At 40.4% G+C, this 10,400-nt stretch overlaps 1 protein-coding gene across 1 annotated transcript in view; it reads left to right on the forward strand.

Annotated features, from left to right (window-relative positions):
• stk35 (serine/threonine kinase 35) overlaps positions 1-10,157 on the forward strand; it is a 28,618-nt gene extending 18,461 nt beyond the window's left edge. The window contains exon 3 of the mRNA XM_015364632.2: positions 2,813-10,157. The gene's annotated coding sequence lies outside the window, so the exon portion shown is untranslated. The remainder of the gene's footprint in view (positions 1-2,812) is intronic.
• The last annotated feature ends 243 nt before the right edge of the window (positions 10,158-10,400 follow it).

A 10,400-nucleotide genomic window follows, 5' to 3' on the forward strand; every position in this document is an offset into this window, starting at 1 on the left:
CAACATTTTTACTCTACAGCAGCTGTACTGTACCCAGTCTAGTGTGTCTGTGTGCACATAGAAAAAAACTAGTTGTGCAAACAAAAATAGGGCGCTGCATTATCGGCTGCAATTCCAATATCGGAACGATAATTCAATTTTTCTATTTATTGGAGAATAATATATCGGCCTCCGAAACATCGTGGACCCCCTACTTAAAATCAAATCAAGTCAAGTGTCTAAGAATGACTTCCTCTTTATTTGTAACCTTACGTCAAATTAGTAAAATGTACTACAGCAAGGGTGCATGAAATCTTTTCTGGCCCGTACCTTAAATGATTTCATTTTTTGAATGTCATTTCTCATTAGGTGTGTAAGCCCCTGGCAGGGACCAGACGTGGGGGTTTGGCGAGGAGCCTCCTCGTTGTAGTCGGCCCAGCACAGCTTATGTTTTGAAGTGGCTGGGGCGGCCAGTTCATTCTCAGATCTTAGCGTTTCCTAGTCAGTCAGTCAGGTAGCAGGCAGCAGGGGGTTCTGGTTCAGAGAATGCGGCAAGACGGATCTGTGTTCGCAGCACAGGGACTGTGGTGAGAGCTTCCCCAAGACTATGCAGGTAATGATGGGTCTTCTCGGTGAGTTGTGATTATTGGAGTAATTTAGACCTTTTTTTAAATGGTGGGGGACCATGCAGAAAATGGTTCTTATTCTGTGCGTCTTCCAAATCAGATTTTGTTCAGTTCAGTTTTGATTAAACCTTCTACCTGTTCCTTTAATCAACGCCAGACTGAATGTATCCTCTCTACATAGTCTTTTTTTGGAAGTGTGAATCGCATTTTTTGCTCATTCCTATTCCTCCCCCCCCCACTTTTGAATTGGTCATATTAAGGATCCTGCATCTAGCAAGTGTGGTTGTTCTGTGACTACTACTATTAAGAGACTGCAAGTTCTTGGCTCAAGTATTAGACTGGGAAAGTTTGTGTTAAGTGTTTCTAAATAGTCGACTCTTCCGGGTGGAGTTTGTGTGTTCTTCTGGGCTTTCTCTGGTTTTCTCCCACCTTCCAAAGACACATTGGCTCAGTTAATGGGAACCTATGCATTTTGTGCCCTGTTGTGGTGTTGTGTCCCATTGAGGGTGCCAGCCTGCCATGTGATTGCAAGAGACTCTGGCTTGCTACAACTTATTTTAGGAATAACTTTTTCATAATGGGAGGAAGCATACTTGATCATTTTCCAGCTGGACTGAATAGTTTTTTGTTCTTTTGTTGGATTACAACAATTGTTCCTAAAGCAGGTTTTGGTGCTTTTCCCCCCTCTGTAAGCCAGCTGCCTGTTTGTCCTGAACCAGCTGCAGACTTGGTTACTTTTGCTTCCAGCAGTGGAAACTTATCCTAATTTGTTTCTAACCTTTTATTTCCTAGAAACCTTTAACCTTTTGTTGTAAACTAAAGCGCGAGATTCGTAGCCTGAGATGTAAAACAACTTTGCATTATCACCATTTTGTTAAACAGAGTCTGCAGTCAGAACCCACTTATTCTTGTCCCATACTGTACATCTTTCTGTCCTCACAAATGTAAGCTGGGTGTGTCTCTCTGGTTCTGTTGCTGCTCTCTTTAAGAAGTGATCCTCGTGAGTACAGGTTGAGGTTGATGATCTTGACGTTGCGATGTCATGGAGCACTGTCAGGAACATGGACGGTGTACTCTGAGCTGTCGGAGGAATAGGGATTCCTGCAATGTCTTGGGTGCCAACAGGCCTGCGGCGATGTCAGCACTGTATCACAAATTTAATGGCTTGATTGGTTTTGCTAGCTCAGGTGGATGGATGTCTGTCCCTCCCTGTATGTCTCCCTGTGCAGCACAGGATTCTTTGCCGGGAGGTCAGATGTAAGCAAGCCATCTGCCATATCACCCTGCAACTCACAACTGGCAACCCACTGAAGCTCAGCAGGTGTGAGCCTGGTCAGTACCTGGATGGGAGACCTCCTGGGAAAAACTAAGGTTGCTTCTGGAAGAGGTGTTAGTGAGGCCAGCAGGGGGCGCTCACCCTGTGGTCCATGTGGGTCCTAATGCCCCAGTATAGTGACGGGGACACTATACTGTAAACAGGTGCCATCCTTCAGATGAGACGTAAAACTGAGGTCCTGACTCTCTGTGGTCATTAAAAATCCCAGGGTGTTTCTCAAAAAGAGTAGGGGTGTAACCCCGGTGTCCTGGCCAAATTTCCCATTGCCCCTTACCAATCATGGCCTCCTAATAATCCCCATCTATGAATTGGCTACATTACTCTGCTCTCCTCCCCACTAATAGCTAATGTGTGGTGAGCGTTCTGGCGCACTATGGCTACCGTCGCATCATCCAGGTGGGGCTGCACACAGGTGGTGGTAGAGGGGAGTCCCTATTACCTGTAAAGCACTTTGAGTGGAGTGTCCAGAAAAGCGCTATATAAGTGTAAGCAATTATTATTATTATTATTATTATTATTATTAATCTGCAACTTCAAGCTCGGTGGATCTAAAGTCTTCTTCAAAATAACCTGGTGATCCTCACTTCAACTGCTCGGCTTTTTCTGTGCACCCACAACCTTCTGGGTTCAAAGTCAAAATGAATAATGGCAATTGAGTTTCATTAGCATTCCTACATGATGTACTTGAACTATGCAGAACTTCAAATAAATTCTTCCCCCTATCGGGAATGTATTCGTTAAATTGTCAATCAAGGTGGAACTCTATTGGCAGAGCTTAATTCCCATTATAACTGGCAGGAAAGAGATAAGGAGGTTCATCATACAGCCTTTCCATCTCCAGCACTGATCGAACTTTCTCCTCTTTCCTCAGAACTGTTTACTGAACATCCCCGGGATCCAGCGTCTTTCCAGGGTGAAAGGGAGCTCTGTGCTGATCTTCCAGCTGTGAAGAAACTTCCCTCACGTGAGCCGTCAAGCCGAAGGGTGGGGAGCAGACAGCAGCCTCCCAAGATCACGAATTCAGGACGTGCAACCGGAAACGCTATGCAATAAAATTGCACACAGAAAGAGTCAGGTTTTTTTTGGGGGGGGTTAGGTTTTACACCCTTAAACATGCTGTTTATTTTGTAGAAGTATGTTTTTGACCTTGTTTACAGACTAGTTAAGTGTCTTCACCGCAGTTATACGGGGCAGGCGTTTGTAAGCAGAGTCCTCCTAGTCTTAACAAAAAACGACAACTCTGTTACTCGTGTTCCCCTCCAGACGGGGTATGAATATGTACAAAAAGTTTTTGCTTTTAAAAAAAGTGCTGCTGCCGTTTTAGTTGGGTCTTTAAGCTCTGCTGATGGTGTCTAATTGTATCTGGGTTTTCTTCAGACTGCTTTGTGTACATATAGCAGACATTCCTTGGTTATCCTTTGTGAGGAGACAGCTTCAGAACAACAGTACCATTTATTTATGGGGTTTAAAGAGTTTTACCACTTTTCTATGATTTTGTGACACCGTGCCAGCATTATATGCAAACCGCTGAGTGATAAAAACAGGCCTAGTTGTCCTCATCAAAGTTAAACTGAGGAATAGAAGTGAGACAGTATGACAAGCCTAACCATGTTACATTCGCAGCCTTGGAAATGTCAAAGTGGAAACTTCAAGTCCCATTCTCCAGATTTAGAAAAGACAACACAAATTCTGCTATTGCAGATTTCTTAGTTTTTCACAGCACCTTCAGTCACTTAATTTTGTTCTTCTGCTATGTAATACACCACCCTCTTTCTATTGTGGGTGTAACAAAGTAAAACCATAGTTTTTGCAGTGTGTTTTATTACAATTAAAATAAATTGATCGAGTAGAGTTTTGTATGTAAAATATTAGCTATTTGAGCACCATTTCTTTACACAAAAATGGTTAACCACTCTGTTGGAGAGCTAAAGGTATAAGTAACAATCCTTAACACAAAATTATTAGTGTCTGTTACAGTACATCAGGACTAGGCAAAGTATCTTTCTCAGATTACCTTAAACATATCCTGACATTTTCAGCAATCACGTGTCCGGTGCTGTGAGTTGAGGTGAAACCCTTTACTATAATAGAAATGCAAACTACAGCAGTATAATGGTCAATGAAATTTGATCCTTTAGTTCATCCGTTATTTTCACCCTTCAGATGATGAAGAATATAATACTTGTCCTGTAGATCCAAATGCTTTTTGCTCCACCAGCAATATTTAGATTATCTCCACATAAGATTCAGTTTCCAAATGTTACAAATGGGGTGCAGATAAAAACATTAAATTAGCAAAAAAAAAACAGGAACAATATTGATGTTTGTGATACATCCAATTTGGTGAATTGGTATGCATGTGCAGTATTAGTTGACATACTTTCCTCACTGCGGCCTGTTGAACTATGTTCTGTTCTTTCCTTGTGAAGTGACAGCTGTGCGCAGTCCACTGTACTTGGCATGAATACTCTCCCACACCAATAGCTATTACCAGATGAGACTGGTGTGATGGGTTTAGAATGACTTTTTCCAGAGAATATGGCTTGCTTTCTCTGCAGTGATATAACAGCACGGTACTGCAACGTAATGGAAATGTGGTAAAAATTATTCGATTCTGGTGTTATTTGGTTACCATTATATTGAGTTCCTGTTTCCATTTACTTCAACCAAGTCCTAGCACCAAAGATCCCCTTTAAATATTACTGCATAGTCCAGTTTGAGCTATATACTGTCCCACATTCTCAGTTTGGCATCTGAGTTACCCCTATACTGAGAGAAGCGGAGAAATGTTGGTGCTGCTAGTTCTTTAAAAATCATTTGAGTTCTTCCATGTCTATAATGAAGTTTTTCTGAAACTGTCCTTTAGATGGGAGACTTTTGAGAGCTGCCATCTTAGATACTTGCAAAGAGAAAGGCCCTGTAGCATACTTGGAGAACTACAGATGGGCGTGTTAGAGCAGTTTTTGCTCTAAAAACAGAGTTGGCTTATGAAGATGTGTGGTACCTGTTAACACACCGAAAATAATATAATTCATAGTGTCCCATGAATCCAGATTTCTACATGTAACTCCCACTAAAGAATCTGAACCTAACCCTGTGCAAAATGATTGGATAATGCCTTAAGAATCCGAATGGTATAGTGGATGAGTTCAGAGCTGGATTTCTTCTGTGCAATCGGTAATGCTTTTTCTTACTCTAAACAGCTACGGGAAAGTTGGAACTTTTAATTGTGCAGAGTAGTATGACATTTCAAGAAAAGTGTCCATTTGAAAGTGTAGTTTGCAAATTGGCAGGAATAATTTAAATGTTTTTTTTAATCACTGATGTACTCCTGACTCCTAAACTGGGTGTGAGTAGGACTACATACTTGCTTGTTTGTTTGTTATGCTTGTGTTGAGAGTGAACTTGGTGCCTTAACACAGTGGTTCCCAGCCCTGGTCCTGGAGTTACCATGACTGAATAGTTCTCTGCACATGATGGGTGCAATCAGTTTTCTCTGGTTGCTTTAACGGTTGCTCCCTTATTGCAATCAGTGCTATGATGTATTGACATCCACCTCTGCATGGCAAATGGCTTGATAATTAACATCTAAGGTGGGTAGCTGTGACACATGAATGAGGGGTTTTCTTCGATCGTATAGAGGAGATGCTGTTTCCTAACTGGATCCAACTTAGGTGCTCAAAAACTGTGCTGTAAAAAAAATAAGATCTTCTCAGTAACTTTCAAGTTGTGCTTGAAGGAAAACCAGAATTGACCAGATCCTCCAGTACCAGAGCTGAGAGTCACTGCCTTAATACATTTACTCTTATCAGTTAAAGGTGAGGCTGTATCTTACGTGATTCTACTCTTCTTGGAATAGAACATGTGACTTGTTTAAAAAATGCAGTATCATTTTCTCCCCTTTTGTGAAATTGTGCTTTTAAAGCCCAGTGTTGCCATTTTATATATTTGTGTACAATGGTAGCAGTTACTTGACCTGACCTGCACCCACTATGTGAAATTTTAAATTGACCCTTCCACTGCAACAGTGTATTTTGCCAGTTTAGTGTGCATTGTGGACCTTCAATAAGCTTTTATAGTTCAGCGACTTCAAAGATGTTGATTCCATCATTCAACATGAATAACTGAAGTAAACTCGCATTGCCTGAATGTCTGACTGAACAGCAAAGCATGTGGATGAAAAGTGATGGCAAATGATCTCTCGTTAATGATGATGCCTAAAAATTAGTCTGTAACCTTTTGAAACTTTGTGGCCTAAAATAGCAAATCTTGTAACTTCACAGAATTCTGCCTCTTCTCGTGTGAAATGGACATTTGATTTATGTGACACGTCTTTAATAAATGAAAGGACACCCGTTTCAAGAGGGAAACAGCTGTTTGATATGAAAAGCCTAACTTAAGAGCTGTTGAATTTACTCATCAGGCCCCTCTGTAATCTGGTCTTTTTCTTTTTTTACATACAGGAAGGCAAAACACTACAATATCCCCTCTCCTTCCACCAAACAAATATGAAGAACCCTTTTGATTTTCATAGGAATTCATTCAGAGGTGTCCTTTCTTGGGACTGTTTAACTGTTTTTATAATTAGATATTAGATCTCTACTTAAATTGTGCAAATCGGGTCCATTTCGGAGTACACATGATATTAAAATCCATAACCACTTTTAAAAGTGGTCATTTGCAAAGCCCACCTATACTAAAACCAATCAACTGTACAGAAAGAATTTGAAAACAGTGTGGGGCATATCATTTATCTGTAACTTCATGGTTATCATAACGTAGGTGAAGCAGACCCTATAGGCAAATAGGTACAGATTTTGTTTACTGAAAAGATGTACTTTGATGTAATTGAATAAACAGTTTCTTTTTCTTTCACAAAGATGAGGCCAAGATTTTGTCTGGGTAGGTTAGACTCCTGTGCACATGAAGCTGTTTGAGTCTGACGTTAAGAAATGACCAGCTTGAATATTGTCCAATCCATATGCGACAGTATCGTTTACAAATATCCAGACTTTGTATCTATATTTGAAAATGACTGGCTGCATGAAACAGTGCACCCCAAAAGTCTTGAATTAGTCAGTGACCTCGTAAAACAGGAAGTTTTAAAATGGATTCACCCCTAAAAAGGCAAGTTTCTTGGTTAGATTTTTATATTTGTTAACCAGGTTCTTCCCATCCTTATTAAAGCACTGATCTTGCCCAACTTGGCTCATGTGCATGACTGGTCTTTTTCCAGCATGTTTGTCAGTGAAAGTGGGTGGAATGCCTTTCTTTTCTGCACTTTCACTGGGAACTCTCAAGCTCATTAAACAGGGAACAAAGCTGACTGCAAATATTATACACCGCGCTGAAGGCTTTGCACATTAGCTGAAGCAGCAGTTTATTTCAAAATTTATTGACATTGTGTTTTCTGCCCTGCTGGAGGAATACAAAAGCCCTCTGTGGCTGGCAATTTGTAGATTTGGTCTTCTGAAACGTTTCCTTACAGCATTTAGCTCTTTAAACATTTTTTAACTGGAGCAGGAAAGGTTTTCTATCCAAATCTCTCTCCTATTTACAGTCAAATGTACGTTAGTACCTCAGATCGAGGCATTTTGGAAATATCCTTTCTTCAGTCCGGCTTTGCAAGTTAGTATTCAGAGTATTGTATGTGCAAGAGGGTGGCAAGTCCCGGGATGGAATGTCCTCAGCGTTTACAGGGGAGAAGATGCTGATGGACATTTTTAAAGGCTGACTGCTCCTGTTTCCATGGGTGAATGAATAAAATAACACTACTTGTTAACAGCCCCAGTTTTTCTCAAGAGCTCAAATCTTCTAGTCCAAGATGCTCGATTGCAAGATGAAGGTTTTCAGTTTCGTGTCTTGTAAAGCCAGCACAAGCTGAACGTCCCATTGTTTTGTTTTTTTTAAAGTATTTCTAGAGTTTCATAGCTTCTCAACTAGAATGTTGACTGTATTGGTGGGGCAAATTCCATACAGGGAGAAAGCAAATGCTCAAACCGGTAAAATTAGTGTCGCTGTCAGATTCCTCGGTAATCCTGAGAAGTGGTGTAACATTTCCATTTACCTCCGCTCCAGTGGGAAAATGTAGGGGTATATGGTCCTGGTACACCTGTCTCAACCAGTCCTTTTCTGCTTCACCAATGCTATCCCACAGTGTGAGTGGAGTTTATGATTTGCACCCAGGCCAGTATGGATTATGTGGTCCTAAAAGGAAAATACGATATTTTCAGTGTTCAGCCTCATGTCACTCATCGCAGTGAAAGGCTGGGGGGAAAACGTGAAAGTTGTTTACGATTTCAAATGGCTTTTCTACCGTTAATTGAAAGACCGGTTTAATCTGATGCAGTCGGGTGAAGCTGTAGAAACGTTATCAACAGTTTTGCTCCATCGGTCTTATCTTGGATGTTATTCAAGGTTTTAGGTTTGGTTGCTAAAAGTGATTTGAGTGTGAGCTTTTGAGTTGAATGTTGGACTTTAGTTCTGCTAGGTCTGAATGTTTAGAGGATTGTACAGCTGTAAGTTACACATTTGATTTGAAACCTGATTGAGTTTGAGTTTTGTGAATCCCTCAGACCTTTTTGGCTTTCAGTAGCTTTAACTTTAGCTTTAATGTTAATTTTTAACTCCTGTTATATTGCCTGTAGCTGACAGGCAGTACCTAAGCCTATCAAGTGCCAGCACACAATGAGCTATTTCCAGCAAGAGAAAACAATCTTAATAATTTGTTAGCTGACATGTGTTCAATTGAGGTTGGCTTTTATTATTGAGGATGGACACTTAGAAATGTCAAAGCTTTTCTTAAAAGCAGTGAAACTGTGATGACTGGGGGGGTGGGATTAGTAAGGAGGTAACAGAAGTTCTGTAGTTTATGCATTTGAGTGTCTTTGGTATTTGCGGATCAATGTGAATGTGTTGCAAGTGAGATTCTTCTATAATGTTTTGCATTTGACCTGTTTTGCCAATTCCTTCACATTTTTTACAAAATCCTGAGCAACAGCAAAAACATCTTGGAGTGCAAATGGTGCTATTCACCTGAAGCTTCTTCGACCATTTTCTCATTCTTTCAAAGTACCCTTTTTTAAAAAAAGGCGTTTAACTTTTTTTTTTCTCCTGTCGTGAATTATTTATAGACTCCACAGTTTTGCTCATTGCTGGATTTTGATGCTTTGGCATAGGGCGTTCCAGTGATTGTGACGTTTTGTGCAGTAGCTACACACACCATGGTGTGATGTCCTCTTTTGTAAGGGCAGAGTTTCTCAGACCTTGGTGCAAGGAGGCCTTCTGCTCAAGGGTTTGCCTTTCAGCTGAAATCTTAATTACTCCGGAACAGCAGATGTGTTAATTCAGGGGGCTATAGTCTCTGTCCTCAAGGGCTACAGTCCAGCAGGTTTTTGTGAGTCTCTTAAATTCAACTGCCATTTAAGACTTGAGGAAAAGGCTTACACTAGTCAAACTGAGCCTTGAATGGATTACCATAACCATTTTATTTTTAAGTTACTGATGACTTAAGGAGACTTCTGGATCATGGCTGAAAAGGCCCAGAGTTACAAACCCACCTTCTTCATTCAGCCTGGTTGTTCAATTAATCCTTCACTTTTAAAAAGTGCAAAAGGTTTGAAAATAGTTTTAACCCAGCGTTGAGTGTGGCTTTTCAGAATCCACTTTCATAACCCATAAAGTGCTGTATAGACAAAGGGAAGCAAAAGGTTTCTGAGGAGACAGACTGAATGTCTTGGGGAACTATGCACCTGTAGCCAGGAATTACCAAAGACTGGGTCCAGAACATACTGTAACTATCAAAATACATAAAGGCCATAATTCATCATGGGATCAATTTACCTGAGTAATTAAGAATTCATTTACAGTGGAGATAAAGGTGCAGAAGGAACTGAGGACCATAGTGAGAAACCACTGCTGTAGGACACTGTGTATCCTCTGTTATTCTGTGCTTTCCCTGTTGATTCACTCTGTTCTATGCAACTTTCACTATTGAAAACACTGTGTATGGAAGTGGACGTTATTTCTTCTGCTTCTTGTGTAATGTGGACTGGATGAGCACAGTTTATTACACTTTTTTTTCTTTTTGTATTTAATATTCTGCCTGTTGAGTAAACTGGAGCCATTAGAAGTTTAAGTAAGATATCCTTTTATTTTTGTTTGTAAAATATTTGGAGAATTTGTTTTTTTTCCTGCAATAAATTATCTACAGTAAAGTAGTACTTGTGGGGATTTTTTTGACCAACTGTGTATCCATTTAACAAATGCCATATTCACACATTCAAATGTGAGGTCTACATCAGCATCTGTCAATAACATCCTCCTGAAAAGTGCCTTCCCTACTGTTTAACGTACCTTGAGACAGTTGGCAATGGAGAACCTCCACAGCTGATGGTCAAAATGTTATCAGTGTGCTGAAGGGAAACACTGAAACAGAGGTTCACACAAATACAAGATGA

The sequence above is a fragment of the Lepisosteus oculatus genome, chromosome 16, assembly GCF_040954835.1.
Source record: "Lepisosteus oculatus isolate fLepOcu1 chromosome 16, fLepOcu1.hap2, whole genome shotgun sequence".
Taxonomy (NCBI): Eukaryota; Metazoa; Chordata; class Actinopteri; order Semionotiformes; family Lepisosteidae; genus Lepisosteus; species Lepisosteus oculatus.